Source organism: Polypterus senegalus, chromosome 8 (assembly GCF_016835505.1).
Source record: "Polypterus senegalus isolate Bchr_013 chromosome 8, ASM1683550v1, whole genome shotgun sequence".
Classification (NCBI taxonomy): Eukaryota; Metazoa; Chordata; class Cladistia; order Polypteriformes; family Polypteridae; genus Polypterus; species Polypterus senegalus.
In genome coordinates, this window is record NC_053161.1 from 156,018,383 (window position 1) to 156,036,473 (window position 18,091).

The window sequence follows — 18,091 nt, forward strand, 5'->3', positions numbered from 1 at the left end:
CAAACTTTTCCTGTGTAAACAATGGTTGTATGTGGAACGGTCATTGCGGCACAGGCAGTTGGTGGAGTCTCCGAGGCTGGAGGAACAGTAACTGAGGCAGTGGCAATTGGTGGAGTTTCCAGGGCTGGGGGAACAGTCATTGTTAAAAAAAAAATAGGAATGTAGATTCATTGTAAATTTTACTTATTGGACGGACTAAACAAATATATTTTTATCCTAGATCTGAAGGCTGACAAACTGTCGGAATCTCATACTACTATGGGAGGGCTGTTCCTAAAATAGTGTGCTTTACAAACTACTGTTTTATTTTCAGTTACAAATTTTTTTATTCTAGAGGCAACAAGATATCCCACTTCCTGTAAGAGTGATTGTAAGGAATTAAAAGGGAACTCAAATATTGAGATCCTTAACTATGCAAAGTGAAACAGGTGATCACCAGCACCTAATAATTCAATACGAAATACAAAATTTGCAGAAAGGAAACGTAAAGAAAGCAAAACAGGGGTGATATATGCTGTTCATATTTCTTGGCTCTTGTAAGCTCTTCAGCCACTGTATTTTGAACTAAATTAAGTCTGTTATCAGCCACAGAGCCTTACGGTGATCCACATAGAAGTAATAAGATAAGTTATTTAGCATCATGGAATGCTAACATAATTTAAGTTTTGCAATATTTCTTAAGTAAAATGAAGGCTACTCTAGATACATGTTTAGTATGTGTATCAAATTAGTATGTGTATTCACTGTAGATATACCCAAGTTTAGAATTAGTGTATTGTGAGTGATAGGGGTGCCATCAACAGACATGTTACATTCAGACTGACATTTTTAGCAGATTTCGAACCAGTGACTAGCACTTCTGTTTTGTTAGAATTCAACAAATAAATATTTCAAGGAATCTACTTTCTACTAGGCAAACCTCTATTTTAGAACACTGAGATGGTTCATGTAGTTGACCAGATGAATATCATGGTCTATAGTATCAAATATGGCACTTACTATAGCTGTAATACTATGGGCCTAAAAATGCAATCATGGTCAGTGGAGTGCATATCATTGAATACTTTGACTAAAGCAGTATCTGGGCGAAAATGGCAAACCCCCGTAACCAGTGTTGCAGTCATTAACAATTACCTCTCCAGCCAAAGATTACATACACATAAACGTAACGTTAACTTTTCAAACTATTTTGCAAAATGAACAGTTTTATAATTATAATTAAAAATAACAGTAATAACAATAATAACAATACCGTGCTGTTTTCTGTCATATTTTGTTTGTGCTCGAAAATGCTGCGCTCGTGCTAAAAATAGAGACTTGTTGTGTTCGCCTCGCCTAGAAATGGTGACACCACTTCCGGGTCTACAACTGCGGCGACGTATGGCAGAGGCGTAGCTAGGGTTTTCAGAGCCCGGGGACAACTGAAGATTTCGCTCCCAATCCTGTTTGCCAAAATGCAATGGGGAAGGGAAAGAAAATTTTTAAAAATGTATTTAAAAAATGATTTATAATAGAAAAAACTTTCACATAAGTCTCCGAAAATGATAACGCCGTCTCGCGTTCTTTAAAATCTAAATCCGTCATTAGTTTTTGTAAGAAAAAATTCATTATCTGCATTTAAAAATTATTTTAAAGAAAGTATGTAGCAAATTATAAAGCAAAATAATTATATATTTATAAAAACTGCATTATTTACAATTTATTCATATGAAAATATGATGGGGAAACGTCTAGACTTTTGCAGCCAAAATACATCACCACATCCCAATCAATTTTCTATCAAACACATAAACACAAATCACTTGGCACACAGAAATGGCGTTTGCAACAACTTAAGACAATGATACACTAATGCCTCATGTCAGACGCGTGACCTGTTTAATAACATGAAAAATGTTTCTGAGTGGGAGTCAAGCATGTTAGAGTACTGGAGGAAATAAATAATTGTCTGTTGGGTATATAGAACTAATACGTGCTTTGAAATCAGAGACACAAAAAACATAGGAAAAAGATATTCTCATACTGATGGAGTGATGGACTGAGTATGCAAATGTTTTTGATTTAATTTTTAGTGCATTTAAGAATAGAAAACATTTGATTCTAAAATTTCGAAACATCAATTTGGCCACCCTGGACGCTGCGCCTGGGGACAGATGTCCCCCCTTGCCCCCCGACACAGCTGCTACACCACTGATGTATGGTGCTGTGGCTCTGCAAGTGGATGCTACTCCAAAATGCAGTGCCTGCAGCCCTAACTGTACTAGCAGAATTTCAAAAGATATCTGGACTCAAAATTAATTTAAACAAAAGTGTGCTTTTTCCAGTGAATTCTTTAGCAAGCAGCTATAGATTTGACACTTTTATTTTTAGCATTGCAGATCAGTTTAAATATCTAGGGGTAAATATCACAAGTAAATATAAAGCCCTTTTTCAATAAAATTTTGCTGTTTGCATGGACAAAATTAAACAAAAGGTGCACAGATGGTCTACCTTCCATCTTACTTTAGCAGGAAGAATTAATACTATTAAGATGAATATCCTCATTAAGCTTCTCTTTCTTTTTCAAAACATCCCCACATACATTAACAAATCATTTTTTTAAAGAAATTAGATTCAATCATAACCTCACTTATTAGGAATTCAAAATATCCACTCATCGAAATTTTCAAATGTATTACTGGGAGGCAAACATACAACCTATAAAAACCTGGACACTGACACAAATAGATGAACACACACTAGCTTGGTCTGCAACAGAAATGAAGTCCTGCAGTACCTCTTTATATTCCTTGCTCTGTACACCAGTAAATACACGGTATTGTCAATAAACTAACAACCCAATTGTGCTTTATTCACTCAGAATATGGAACCAATGTAGGAAGCTCTTCAAGTCAAAGAATATTTTATCTGTGCACCTCTACATGATAACCACATTTTTCCACCCTCTCAAACTTACACATGTTTTGAAAATATATGGAAATAAATCATTTAGAGACGTGTATGTAAATAATGTCTTGGAGTCCTATGAACAATTACACTCTAAATTTATTTTCCCATCAACACAATTTTTCCACTATATCCAAATTAGAAACTTTGCTAAACAATATCTGCACAGTTTCCCTTACCTCCCACCTATTTCTATTCCAGAAGAGATCTTGATCAGTCTTAAAGACTCAAATAGCATTTCTATAATATAAAAAAAACATTTCAAAGATTCTTCCTTTTAAAGATCCCAAAGTACTATGGGAAAATGATCTCATACTCAATATTTCAGAGAAGGAATGGAAGGCAGCCATGCACAGAATTCACTTGAGCTCCATATGTGCAAAGCATTGAATTATCCAGCTTCACTAGGCCACATGTTTTGGGTGTGTACCAAATTAACATCTTTCTGGACAAAAATGTTTAAATGTCAATCAGACAGCCTAGGATTCACAATCCCTTCTAATCCACTAACAGCTGTGTTTGGTGGACTCCCAGATGGAATTAAGGTGGCTGTTCTCCTTCCTCTCTTTCTCATGTCTGGGGATTGAATTGAATGTAGTTTTGTTAAGCGTGACTTGATTGTATGGAATGTTACATGCTTTAAATAAATTTAAAAAAAAGAAAGAAATTTGTATAGGGGGAAACAACAGAAAAAAAAATTAAAGAAATGGTGAGGATGGTAGAAAGAGAAATACCAGAAGAAGATTGTGAAAAACTGACAGAAGAGGTGACAGCTGAAGATACTGGAAATGCTAAGGATGTAAAGATGGCAAAGCACCAGGCTGCGACGGGATTTCTGTTTACTGCTACTGAAAGTTCTAAGACGTATTAATACCAAATATGGTAGAAGTATTGAAGGAAATTTTCCAATGAAAAGAAATGACAAATACCATGAAGACTGGAATTATAACCCAGATACCCAAGAAGGAAGGAAAAGAAATCAACAACTGGAGACCAGTCACTCTGTTGTGTCAAGATTATAAAATACTGGCAAGGGTACTGGAATGAACAGGATGAAACAGCTCATCAAAAAAAACATGTAGAAGAAGATTAGATGTGTTGTGCCGAGAAGAAGGAGTGGAAAATTTAGTACTAATAAGAGATGCAATAAAGCTTGTGGAAGTAAGGAAGTAGGATGTGGCTTTGGAAAGATTTGGTGAAATTCATGGAAAGGGAGCAACCAGTCTTAAGAGCAAAGTATTTTTCAATGGAAGAATCCAAGGTGGTTTGGAAACCAACAACACATGAAAAAGTTAATAAATAAGCAAAAAGATTTTGCATGTTAGAGTTTAATGGAGGTGCTACCAACAACAGCAGCAAGCTATAAAAGAAATTTTGGAAAAAATATGTCCAAGAGAAGGGTGTAATGAAGAAAAGAATGTAATACATGTCTTTTGGAAATGTGAAACAGCAAAAGAGTTATGGCATACGAAAGAAACAAGGCTGAATAATCTGTTTAAAAGTAAACAAATAACTAGTGACATGGTGGTGTATGGCCTGGAAATCGAAAAAGGAGTCACCAATTAAAAAGCCAAGAAAAGGGTGATATTAAACACAGGAAAACAGGCATTATGGTGGTCAAAAAACAAAATGATAAAGACCAAAAACATAGCGACAACTCAAGGAATATTATATGTACAAGAATACATGATGAGAAAGGATAGGGGGTAAGGGCAATCATGGAAATAAATGAAAAATATTAATGACAACCTAACAGATAAGGGCGAACAGAGATGAATTTTTATGAGAGAGGAGTTGGACGTATAGGGGCAAATAATATGAGTGAAAGGTGATGGAAGCACAGTGAAGGGGTGTGAGGTGATGGTGGGGGCTACATTAAATCCAAGAGTAGTATGAGGATGAGCCCATAACTGACAGGAACACTGTAAAATTTAGCATTTAACAAAGTGAAAAGAGAACAATGATGTAAAGTGATGTGTCTTAAGGTATGAAGTTCAGGCAAAAAAAGTTTAATATCTGAAACCTCCCATATCTGCGAACCATATATTAAATTGATTTTGGGAACAAGGGATAGGGTAGGGGATTGCTCCATCCAGTCCACGCATCTACCTGGTATTGCAGTATATCCAGGAACGGTGCACTTTCTAAGTGTTAAGACAAGCGTTGGGCGGGGCCTGGCTAGTAGCAGGGAAAGAAACTTCAACAATACCAGGGTGAAAGAAAAAAAAGTGATAGTCTGGAATACTTCAAACCCATGTGGCTGTCAGCTGCTATTGCTTGTAGTGCTTCCTGCATTCCAACAGCCAAGGCTCAGAATTAGAAAGTTGGTCTTGTGGAATGATTGCAATAGTGTCCAAGCTTAAACCAGTAGCAAGAAGCCTGGTTAAGCTCCCAGAAACCACAAAGCAGTCCTGCAGGATGCCTGATGTTGCTGCAATAATCCCTGTGTTCGAGGCCTTGTTCACACAGCCAGGCCAGGATGTGCCTTCTCCTTTTCACCTTCCATCTCCAACAGGTGTGAACGTGGTGTCTGAAGAGGTGTGAACGTGGTGTCTCAAAGGATATCTAGCACGTCACCACTCTTCACTGACGTCTCCTTTGTTTTGTGTGCATCTATGGGCGGGGATGGAGGTGGTGATGGTGGTTTGAAGCCGTCCTCTTCCTAGCCTGGTCCCCGCCCCCAAAAAGGGACTGCCTCTCAGTTCCTCTCCCCCACGCCTACTACCATCTGTATTGACTGCCTTGTTTCTGCACAAGTCCAAACATTTTTTCCCTGTTGTGGCAACCCTTGGGCTTTGTATTAGGCCTGTCAAGTCTGGTGCCCAGATTGGCTCCAAGGTAGGCCGCTTTTGTCACAAGGGTGTGGAATGTCATATGGGTTCATGCCTTGGTGCTTGTGTTAGGGCATCTGATTACTCCTGCCAAGTTGCTTACCATGTAGTTGACGCATGGGCAAGATGGTGGGGCTGGCTGGCCTGGGCAATTTGTAGCATTGCTTCTCTGCCCTTTGGCTAAGATCAAGTGTATTATCTGTTCTTATCAGAGCAGAGAGCCATTTGGTCTGCCATTTGCATCGTGCATGCGATCTTAATCCTTTTGACGGCGATTGAGCAGGTCAGCTGAGTCCACTGCTCTCAAAGTCAGTAAGGAGGAACAAGAGCTGTTTTTACGGCTACCTAATCCTTGATTCTGAGCGGAAGTAGGTTGGCTTGACCACCACTTTTTGCAAAGTTGAAAGCATTTCAACCAAGAACAGTTTCAACAGCTAAGAGAGAAAAAAAAAAGAAGAGGAGAAAAAAAAAAGAAGATTGAGGAGGCTCATTTGCATTAATTTCTCAACTGCAGAGGACCTCCACCTTGAAGACAAAAACAATGAGTTCGACAACCGTGGCTCCAGTTCCTGCTTCCGCTCCGGGAAGGAAGACCTCTGAGAGGCTGGCTAAGGAGAAGGCAGCCATTCCCAGCCTAGAAGAGCACTCCTCGCCTGGCCCCTCTACTTCCCAGGCCGCAGCTCACCCGACTTCAGCCAGGAAGCTCCAGGAGGGCACCCCAGGTCTGGAACCCTGGATGAAGCAATTGGTGGTGCTGAGGCTGAAGGAGGTGGAGGGACGGATCCCTGCAATGAATGCAGAGATCTTTGAGAGGAAGATGGTCATGGAGCAGGGATTCTCCAGAGCTGAAACCCTGAGCGTCCAGTCATTCGCCGTGGGCTCTTCTATGTCGCGTTTGCCTCCATTGCGATCTGCAAATGTTACTGGGAAATGGTCTGGAATGCGGTGCCGGACTCCTCCTTTCCTCGATTTGTGGAGAACAGCCCCATACAGAGAGAGGAAAGGAGAGTGATGATCGCCATGAGAAATCCTCATACACCTGGCAAGGACAACTCCACGTTCCTGAAACGCTTCTGCACCGTGGTGAGGGAACCCACCCAGATCCTGGACAGGAACGGCTTCTGGACAAGTAAGTGGTCTGTCATTGTCAGGTTATGGAAGGACAATGCAGCTCTAGCACATTCACCAGACTAGACTTCCCTGTCGGACGCGGTGGGGACTACCGGGACGGGTTCGGCCAACTACACCTGGAGCTGGCCCGAGCCACTCCCGGATCAATTTCGTCCCCAGAGCAGTGAAAGCCGAGAAGTACAACTTGGTCCCGTGCTTCTTCTCAGACCATAGGGCAGTTCACTTCCAGGGATCCCTCGACCAAAACTTTCCACATGGCCCAGGGTCGTGGAAACTGAATTGTAGCCTCCAGGAAAGGGAAGACGTTATGCAGGAGCTAAAGACAGCCTACACCGCTTGAAAGGAAGAGAAACGCCACTTCCAGAAGGAAAGCAATTGGTGGGAATTTGTCAAAATCAAACTTCGCAGTTTCTTTCAGGCCAAAGAAAGACAGCAGGCGAGCCAATGGCAAAGGGAATTCTGCAGACTGCAGAAGGAGCTGTGGTCCCTGCAAGAGCTTCACCAGTACGGCTGGGACGTGAAACGTGAGTTGAAGGAGACCAGGGAGAGCCTGAGGAGGCATTTCGAGGAGGAATCCAAATGCATAGTCTTTTGATCCTTAGTAGAGAACCTGGAGAAAGGTGAGAAGTGTAACTCCTTTTTCTTTAGGAAACGAAACTCCGGCCCCACACCCCTGAGAGAACTGCTAGACGAGGGAGGTGTTGTCAGGATGGGAAAGGAGGCAGTGATGGGAGTGGTCTGGGACTACTACAGAAGCCTCTACTCCCGAAAGATGACTGAAGCAAAAGCAACCAACCGGTTCCTAGCAGGTATAAACAAAACCGTGGATCCCGCATGCAAGTCTGCTTTGAACACACCCTTGACGCTGGGGGAGCTGCACTCTGCCGACAGATCCTTTAGAACCGGAAGGACCATGGGTGGTGATGGGCTACCAGCCGAACTGTACGTCGCACTGTGGGACCTCAATGGCCCGGACCTGCTGGAGCTCTACCGGGAGATGCTGGTGGAGGGCAGAATGCCTCTGTTGTTGAGAGAAGGAATGATCACAATCTTGTACAAACAGAAGGGAGAGGCGAGCTGAGAAATTGGTGCCCCATCACCCTTCTGAACATGAACTACAAGAACCTGGCCAAGGTAATAGCCAACTGGCTAAAAAAGGTGATCGGACATGTCATTCACCCAGACCAGACCTGCGGCATCCCCGGACGCAGGATCGCCGACAGCTTGGCTATGATCAGGGATTCGGTGCACTACGTGAAACAATGCCGCATCACCGTGGCCAGCCTAGATAAAGAGAAAGTCTTCGACCAGGTGTCCCACAAGTTCATGATCGGAGCTCTGCGAGGTCTCGGAATGGGTGACACGCTCCGTTTATACATCAGCTTGATGTACCGAGACATCTCCAGCACGGTGCTGGTGAACGGCTGGAAAACTGACCCCTTCCCAGTCCTGTCCGGGGTCAGACAAGGCTGCCCCCTCTTCCCTCTTCTCTTTGTCTGTTGTATAGAGCTCCTGGTGGAATGGATCAGAGGAAGACCAGAGATCAGAGGGATCACTGCACCGGGACCGGACAGGCGAGAGATCAGATGATCCCCCTACATGGACGACATCACCGTGATCTGCACAGACCTGAGATCGATGACGGCGCTGGCGGAGATCTGCTAAGACTTCAGATGAGCTTCGGGGGCAAAGGTCAACTGCGGGAAGTCAGAGGCGATACTCTTCGGGGAATGGCACCTGACACCCTCCGCCCATTTCACCATCAGATGGGCCTCTATCAAGATTCTGGGCAGCTGGTTCGGCAGAGAGGAAGAGGCCCTGAAGGCATGGGACGAGAGACTGGCCAAAGTCAGGCAGAAGATCGGGCTGTGGAACCTCAGGGACCTCACAATGGAAGGCAAAGCGCTTGTGCTGCGGAACGAAATCCTCCCGGTTCTGCAGTACCCGAACCAAACGCAAACGTGGCCACCCCTCACCACAGTCTGCAGACCTATCACCAGGGCAGTCTTTCACTTTATCTGAGGCTCCATGATGGACAGAGTCAAGCGGGCAGTCATGTATAAGGAACCTCGAAAGGGTGGGAAAGGCATCTTTGACATCCCCACCCTGCTCAGGACCCTCTTTGCCTACAACTGCATCCGCAGGACACTGACGGAGTACAGCGGTGAATCGTCCGGAAACTCCATGTCCAACTTCTTCCTCCTGCCCGTCTGGAAAATGTTCGGCTGGGACAAGAGGGACAGCTCCTACATTTACAACTGGGACACTCCATGGTTCTACATGGATGTTGTCCACTTCGTAAGGGAACATTGACTTCATGGAGTCAAGCCGGACCTGTGGAAACCGAAAACCATCAGAGCCAAAGATACAATGGAGCCTATCAGAACTCTACCATCAGAGATAGCCACGGTGGTCTGGGAGAAAATAGCCTCAGAAGAACTGACAAACAGGCACAAGGACCTGGCGTGGATGGCTGTACAGGGGGGAATGCCTCTCCGCTCATTAATGCATGCCAGGAATCTGTGCAGATACAGACAGTGTCCGTGGTGCGTCCTGTGGGAAGAAGACGCACTGCACCTCTTCTGGGAATGCCCAGTAGTAAGGTCACTCCTTGACGCCCAGGAAGAGGAATTGGAAGAGTCAGTACCCAGACACAATCTCTCGCACCATTGGTGCTCTATGGACTTTTCCCGGGTACCCACTCACTGGAAACCACTGAGGAGGCATGGTGTTTCATGTGCTACATGAAAGACGCTCTATGGGTCTTCAGGAACCACCTCGTCCTCAGGAGGGAAAGGGTGACAATCCGGGACTGCTGCAGATACATCCGCAGCCTCCTCAGAGACTATTCTATCCTGGACTCCTTGAAGAACTGAGGATATGTAAAGCCACCTCTCCCTCCAAGAAGTGTTTTAATGTAACCTTTGTTTTACTGCAGCCCTTGGCAAAGCCCTCTCTTTGAGGACAAGCCTTCAAAGACGGGGACCAAGTTGAGACTGGAATAACTTGTAAATAGCAATAGAATGTGGAATGCTGTATTGAATGTAATGGAAAATAACCAAATGTTATTGACACAACACTTAATATGGTGTGTAAAATTTTAAAGCAGTGTTTTTTTTTGTATAGATATATTACCTGTGTATATGTAAATAAGGTGTAGTAGGTAAAGGATAGTGAAAGACGGTATCAGACTATAGCTGAATACAGTAGTTTCCATTTGAGATAGCAGATTGTTGTAGATTGTAAGACTACTAGATTGTGTTTATATATATCATCCAAACATGTACGTAAATAAAGTATATTTTTTCAAAAAAAAAAAAATCTGTTCTTATCAGTTTAATATCTGATACGTCCCCTATCTGGGGACCATATATTAAATTGATTTTTGGAACAGGGAGATGGAATAGGGGCTTGCTCCGTCCACTCCACTTGATCGACCTGGTATTGCAGTACTTCCAGGAGCGGTGCACTTTCTCCTTTATTGGTATAAAACAAGACAAGCAGCCTTGGCTGGGGATTGGCTACTATGAGGGAAGGGAAAGAAACTCTAGCCAGAGCAGGATTGATTTAATTAATTAAAAGAATAATTAATTAATTAAATTAAAATATTCATGCGTTGCTGTAGGACGCTATTGCTTGTAGTACTTCCAGCATTCCAACAGATGTCAGGCTCGGCTCGGAATTAGAAAGCCGCTGTTGTGGGGTAAGTCAATGCAGTCTCAAAAAACAAGGCCCGCTCATGCGTTACTTATTGGTCCGGTGTCGTCACAATCGAGGTGCTATGTTTACAAACAGTGCCAGCTGAACTTTCCGTCTAAGATCGTCGTTGAAGTTGTAAAGAAAGTTAATGGCGTTTCAGTTTTTTGATATGAGGTTATTGAAGTTGTAAATGTTATAAGTTCAGACCGCGTGCCGGGTAACATCGATAATGCTACAAGTGGAGGTTAGGGCATGTAATGCATTATAATGGTGTGATTCTGTGACCTGTGTTAGGTGTCGCCTAGTGAAATGATGGGAGGTTTCGCCACGACAATTTTTTTTTTAAAACATACAATAATACAGAGTAGTATTACCTATTTTATTGTCGAGAGTAGGCTTAAGAAAGGAATGTTTAGCTACAGTTGTGTAAAAATGTATATGAACAGTAAGCTGCATGCATGGTGATATTTAGTGTTGCAAATATGTGAATTTAACTAGTTCATTTTTTATATAGGTCACAAGATGCCATCAACCTGCTGTGTCCCTGGTTGTCGAGGCAAATGAAACAACTGATAGTTCAAATGATGACAATGTTGAGGTTCTTAATTCGGATTTGGTTACTGTTATCTCTAAATGTGATGATTTAATGTTAACTGAGGCACAGTCCAAATCACTTATATTTGTTGCTGGTTATGTAGGGTTTAAAATGGTTACAGGCGCAGTTCATTTCTGCACATGTCACACTGAGCTAGTCATGGATAAGTCATTGCATTTAGAATTTTCACAGGAATATATTTACCTGCTTGACTCAGACAGGGGTGGTCTGAAATGGCCCTCAGATTTGTTGGTTAAATGTGTTAAACAAATGCTTTTGATTTTCCAGTCAATTGTTACTAATGCTGAATATGAGTCAAATTTTTTATTGTTAAAAAATCAAAAATCTGCATTAATCTCACTGTTTAACGAACGCCTGCACAGATGTGGACTGCAAGTTGGTAACGGTGTTTGTGGGAAGAGTATCTGTGACTTACTGAAGTTGTCCATGTCTACAGTGGCCAACATCTGTTTAAATAATTATTGCAAGCGCACTGCAGATAAACGTGGTATTTTTAAGGAATACGCTAACCCCAAACGTAAACTGGCTACATTGACAAAAAAGAGGTAACTAATAAGCCAGTTCTTTTGATATAACGTTCTGCTTTCGTACAGATTAATATCAGCACATTTGTTAATTTTGCTTATTTTATGATGGTTTGAAAAAAATCATCGTTTATCATTAGTCATTCCAAAATATTGGCTGTTTGTATTTTATCTGGTGGTGCTTGTTATTTTTTAGATTTAACTGCATTAACAAAGTGTTAAATGTAGCTTTTCTTGTGATTATTAACGGGTAAATCTGCATTGTTTTTCACGTTACTTCTGTTTAATCCAGGAATGTGATTTCCTGAGATGCATGTAAATATTCATTTTTCATATGGTGCCAACCACTCGTCGCTGTGATTTTCTAGCTTTTTTGTCTTACTTTATCATAGTCATTTTCATATATGAACATTCAGTATTGCATTGTTTTATTCAATACAGTATTCAGTGTTACTCTTAGGTTAATCTCATGTTTAAGGCATTAATTGCATTAATGTTGAGTTGCTGTTATCTATATAATAGTCGCTGTTAAGTATGTCATATATGCGATTTAACCCTTATGTGTGACGTTTTATATAAAAATAAATAAAATGCATAACGCAACTGACTTGCCTTTGGTATTTCACGTATTGCATTAATTAATTTTACACGGGAATAATTTATTTACACGTGTACAACGCAACAGGTTCTCTATATGCGTCTGTTGCTGCCGTAGCACCTCGATTGTGACATCACCACAGGCATGAGCGGGCCTTGTTTTTTGAGACGGCATTGACTGGGGATGACCGGGATAAACTCAGCCTACTACACCTGGAGGCGGCCTGATGGCTGTACCTTCTCCTGGATCAACTTCAATTTTACCTCCAGAGCAGCAAAAGCTGACCAAGTACACTTGGTCCCATGCTGCTTCTTAGACCACAGGGCCATTCACTTTCAGGAATCCTTGGGCCAAAACTTTCCCCACGGCCCAAGGTCATGGAAACTGAATTGTAGCCTCCTTGAAAGGGAAGACACTCATGCAGGAAATAAGGAACATTTACACTGCATGGAGAGAAAAGAAATGTTACTTCCAGAAGGTAAGCGACTGGTGAGAATTTGTTAAAATTTAAACTCTGCAAGTTTCTTTCAGGCCAAAGGAAAACTGTAGGGGTTCTAATGGCAAAGGGATTTCTGCAGGCTACAGTAAGAGCTGTGGTCCCTGAAAGAACGTACTATCCACATCAATGTAATACGTGAGTTGCAGGAGACCTGAGAGAGCCTGAGGCAACATTTTAAGGAAGAACCCAAATGCATAGTCTTTCACTCTCTTTTTCTTCTTTACTTGGCTGCTCCTATTAGTGGTTGCCACAGCGGATCATCTTCTTCCATATCTTTCTGTCCTCTGCATCTTGTTCTGTTACACCCATCACCTGCATGTCCTCTCTCACCACATCCATAAACCTTCTCTTAGGCCTTCCTCTTTTCCTCTTCCCTGGCAGCTCTGTCCTTAGCATCCTTCTCCCAATATACCCAGCATCTCTCCTCCGCACATGTCCAAACCAACACAATCTCGCCTCTCTCACTTTGTCTACCAACTTGAGCCGACTCTCTAATGTACTCATTTCTAATCCTATCCATCCTCGTCACACCCAATTCAAATCTTAGCATCTTTAACTCTGCTACCTCCAGCTCTGTCTCCTGCTGTCTGGTCAGTGCCACCGTCTTCAACCCATATAACATAGCTGATCTCACTACCATCCTGTAGACTTTCCCTTTCATTCTTGCTGATACCCGTCTGTCACAAACTACTCCTGATACTATTCTGAACCCATTCCACCCTGCCTGCACTCTTTTTCACCTCTCTTCCACAATCCCCATTACTCTGTACTGTTGATCCCAAGTATTTAAACTCCTCCACCTTTGGCAACTCTACTCCCTGCATCCTCACCATTCCACTGACCTCCATCTCATTGACACACATGTATTCTGTCTTGTTCCTACTGACCTTCATTCCTCTCCACTCTAGAGCATATCTCCACCTCTACAGGGTCTCCTCAACCTGCTCCCTACTATCGCTACAGATAACAATGTCATCAGCAAACATCATAGTCCATGGGCACTCCTGTTTAATTTCGTCTGTCAACCTGTCCATCACCACTGCAAATAAGAAAGGGCTCAGAGCCGATCCCTGATGTAATCCCACCTCCATCTTGAATGAATCAGTCACACTTCCCTCGTACATATCCTGCACAACTCTTATGTACTTCTCTGCCACTCCCGACTTTCTCATACAATACCACAGCTTCTCTCGGGGCACCCTGTCATATGCTTTCTCCAGATCCACAATGACACAATGCAACTCCTGCTGGCCTTCTCTAAACTTCTCCATCAACATTCTCATAGCAAACATTGCATCTGTGGCGCTCTTTCTTCGCATGAAACCATACTGCTGCTCACTAATCATCACCTCACTTCTTAACATAGCTTCCACTACTCTTTCCCATAACTTCATGCTGTGGCTCATCAATTGTATTCCCCTGTAGTTATGTCAGTCCTGCAGATCCCCCTTATTCTTAAATATCGGCACCAGTACACTTCTTCGCCACTCCTCAGGCATCCTCTCACTTTCCAAGATTCCATTAAACAATCTGGTTAGAAACTCCACTGCCATCTCTCCTAAACACCTCCATGCTTCCACAGGTATGTCATCCGGACCAACGGCCTTTCCATTCTTCATCCTCTTCATAGCCGTCCTTACTTCCTCCTGGATAGTCCGTTTCACTTCCTGATTCACTATCTCCACATCATCCAAACTCTTCTCTCTCTTGTTCTCTTCATTCATCAGCCTCTCAAAAGTACTCTTCCCATCTGCTCAACACATTCTCCTCGCTTGTGAGTACGTTTCCATCTTTATCCTTTATCACCCTAACCTGCTGCACATCTTTCCCGGCTTGATACCTCTGTCTAGCCAATTGGTACAGGTCCTTTACTCCCTCCTTAGTGTCCAACCTCTCATACAAAACATCATATGCCTTTTCTTTGGCCTTCACCACCTCTCTCTTCACCTTGCACCTTATCTTCTTGTACTCGTCTACTTTCTGCATCTCTCCGACTATCCCACTTCTTCTTTGCCATCCTCTTCCTCTGTATACTCTCTTGTATTTCCTTATTCCACCACCAGGTTTCCTTTTCCTCCTTCCTCTTTCCAGATGTCACGCCAAGCACCCTTCTTGCTGTCACCCTTACTACATCTGCTGTAGTTTCCCAGCTGTCTGGTAACTCTTCACTGCCACCCAGTGCCTGTCTCACCTTCTCCCTAAACTCAAACTTGCAGTCTTCCTTTTCGAACTTCCGCCATTTGATCCTTGGCTCTGCCCTCACTCTCTTCCTCTTCTTGATCTCCAACATCATCCTACAGACCACCATCCTATGCTGCTTAACTACATTTTCCCCTGCCACCACTTTGCAGTCTTCAATCTCCTTCAGATCAACTCTTCTGCATAGGATGTAATCTACCTGTGTGCATCTTCCTCCACTCTTGTACGTAACCCTATGTTCCTCCCTCTTCTTAAAATACATATTCAAAACAGCCATGTCCATCCTTTTGGCAAAATCCACTATCCTCTGACCTTCTTCGTTCCTCTCCTTGACACCATACCTACCCATCACCTCCTCGTTTTCTCTGTTCCTTTCACCAACATGCCCATTGAAATCCACTCCAATCACCACTTTCTGTCCCTTGTGTACACTGTTCATCACTTCATCCAACTCACTCCAAAAATCTTCTTTCTCACCCATTGCACACCCAACTTGCGGTGCATATGCACTAACAACATTTATCATCACACCTCCAATTTCCACTCTTTTCACCTCCAAAACACTCTTGACATACTGTTCCTTCAGAATAACTCCTACCCCATTTCTCCTATCCACACCATGATAGAACAAATTGAATCCACCTGGACTTACTCCCATTCCATTTAGTCTCTTGCACCCACAAAATATGACCCTTCCTTCTCTCCATCATATCTGCTAACTCTCTCCCCTTACCAGTCATACTGCCAACATTCAAAGTTTCTACCCTCAGTTCCACTCTCTTTACTTTCCTCCTCTCCTCCTGCCTTCAGACACATCTCCCCCCTCTTCTTCTCATTTGACCAACAGCAGCCCAATTTCAGCCAGCACCCTGTTGGCTAACAGTACTGGTGGCGGTCGTTGTTAACCCAGGGCTTGACTGATCTGGTATGGAAATTTGTATTGTTGTCCGCATATTGATTTAGCAAAATTTTACACCGGATGCCCTTCCTTACATAACCCTCCCCATTTATCCGGGCTTGGGACTGGCATGAAGAAACACACTGGTTTGTGCATCCCCTGTGGTTGGGTTGCATAGTCTTTCACTCTAAAGTGGAGAATTAGGAAAAGGGTGAGAAATTCAGCTCCTTCTTTAGAAAACTCCAATCTGGCCACACACCACTGAGGGTATTGTGAGACAAGGAAGGGATCATCGGGACAGGAAAGAAGGCTGTCATGGGAGTGACCCAGGACTACTACATCAGGCTGCACTCCCCAAAGAATACCAAAGCAGACACGCCCAAGCGATTCCTAGCAGGTATAAACAAAACCATGCACCATGCAGGTAAGTCGGCCTTGAATGCACCCTTGATGCCAAGGGAGCTGCACTTCACCATCAAATCTTTCAGACTGAGCAGGGCCCTGGGCTGTGACAGACTACCAGCTGAACTCTGCGTCACACTGTCACACTCATCATCCAGGACATGTTGGAGCTGTGCAAGAATTAATTTTAGGATTACATAATATTCATCTTAAAGAAATAACATAAAGGCTAAATGTCAGAAACCTGTTCAAGCATATCAGGAAAACCAGACAAAGGTCACCTGAACAACAAAGAGAAAGATGTAGTACACAAAATGTACTTAAAGATGACTGAAAAATCAGCACATGTAAACAAGATTGGACAATTGTTATATACACAGAGATTTCAAGGGTGATGGCTAAATCCAAAGGATAAGAGAACAATATAATAAAAGTTAATTGTTAAGTCACTTGGCTGTAGGCCAACAAACCAACCAGTATAAATGTATGCGATGATTGGCATTCTATGTAAATTCAGTAGTTCATAAATGAATCCCTACCCTCTGTTGCAGCATGGTTAGAATGATCAAAGAATCACACTGTTGTGATGGATACTCCCCCTAAGGCTTTTGCAGAGGAGTACCGTTTATACTCGCATACAAGTCAAACATCGATCATAAAATCAGACCTTGACTTGTACGCCCATTCAAAAATGTGACACTTGATTTTTTTTATATCTTCTTGCCTACTCCAATCTCGCATCAGTTTTTCAGATGCACCGAATTTTGTTGCAGCAGCGCAGTTACCAGTTTCTTTTCCACTTCAATGACGTTTAATTTAAAACCTGCTTCATATTTTCTTTGCTCCATCATAGGTAAGGGATGCTCTTTCGATAAAGGTGTATGAGGATGTGAGATACAAAAAACACAAATCAGTGCAAATGTTACTTCGGAATAGTTTTTTACCGTGTGGTCACATGGGCACAAGAGAGAGAGAGAGAGAGAGAGAGAGAGGGAGGTTAGGAGCTCACGCTCACGTTAGGAGCTCACGCATTGCCACACCCACATAGGAAAAAAAGGCCATGTGCTCCGTGGTTGCTCCCTCAGGAGGGCGTTAGCATATTGTAATCTCTTGGACCAATAGCGTGAGTCTTCTGCATTCGACTTATACGACCGACATTATATAAAATACCAGAAATTATACTGTAAAATCAAGTCACGACTTATCCGCGAGTATATACGGTATAAACTATAAAAGTGCATTTCATTGTGTAATTCCCTTTCAATTACATTGCTGATTATTTTAACTTCAGTTATCATGAATAAAATGGCACAAACTTATTTTAATATATTTGCTTCTCAAAATTATGTGACTTTTTTTTTTTGTAAATAATTTAAAAACAATAAAAAAAGAGGGGAAAAATAGGGACCAACCAGATACTTCACCTTACCTGTGTTTTAATTGGAAAAGCAAAAGAAATGTAACCAATTGTTTGTTAAATGTAGTATGTCACCTTAGATAAAGATATCAACCAAATATGTCAATTTAATGTAAAAGAGGAAGTGCAACATCAAAAAAGAATAAAGCTCTCAGCCCACCGGCAGCACTCACATCTAAACCCTATACCAATCGGAAATGGTAGGGTGGGGGTGTGGAAGAAAATAAGCAATTTTTAATAAGCTTGTGGACAGAATTAGGTTAGGGGATACTGGCCCAAACAGGATGCATTTTTTAAATAAAGTAACTAATGTGCATATAGTGGTCTACAA

General features: G+C 42.4%; 1 non-coding gene and 2 pseudogenes across 1 annotated transcript; all 3 read left to right on the top strand.

Moving 5' to 3' along the window:
- Positions 1-4,921: 4,921 nt before the first annotated feature.
- LOC120534790 lies at positions 4,922-5,092 on the top strand (annotated as a pseudogene).
- Positions 5,093-5,937: 845 nt separating this feature from the next.
- Positions 5,938-6,127, top strand: LOC120534782. The gene has a single exon (XR_005634799.1). It is a non-coding gene; the product is annotated as a U2 spliceosomal RNA (small nuclear RNA).
- A 4,079-nt stretch (positions 6,128-10,206) lies between these two features.
- LOC120534802 lies at positions 10,207-10,383 on the top strand (annotated as a pseudogene).
- Positions 10,384-18,091: the final 7,708 nt, after the last annotated feature.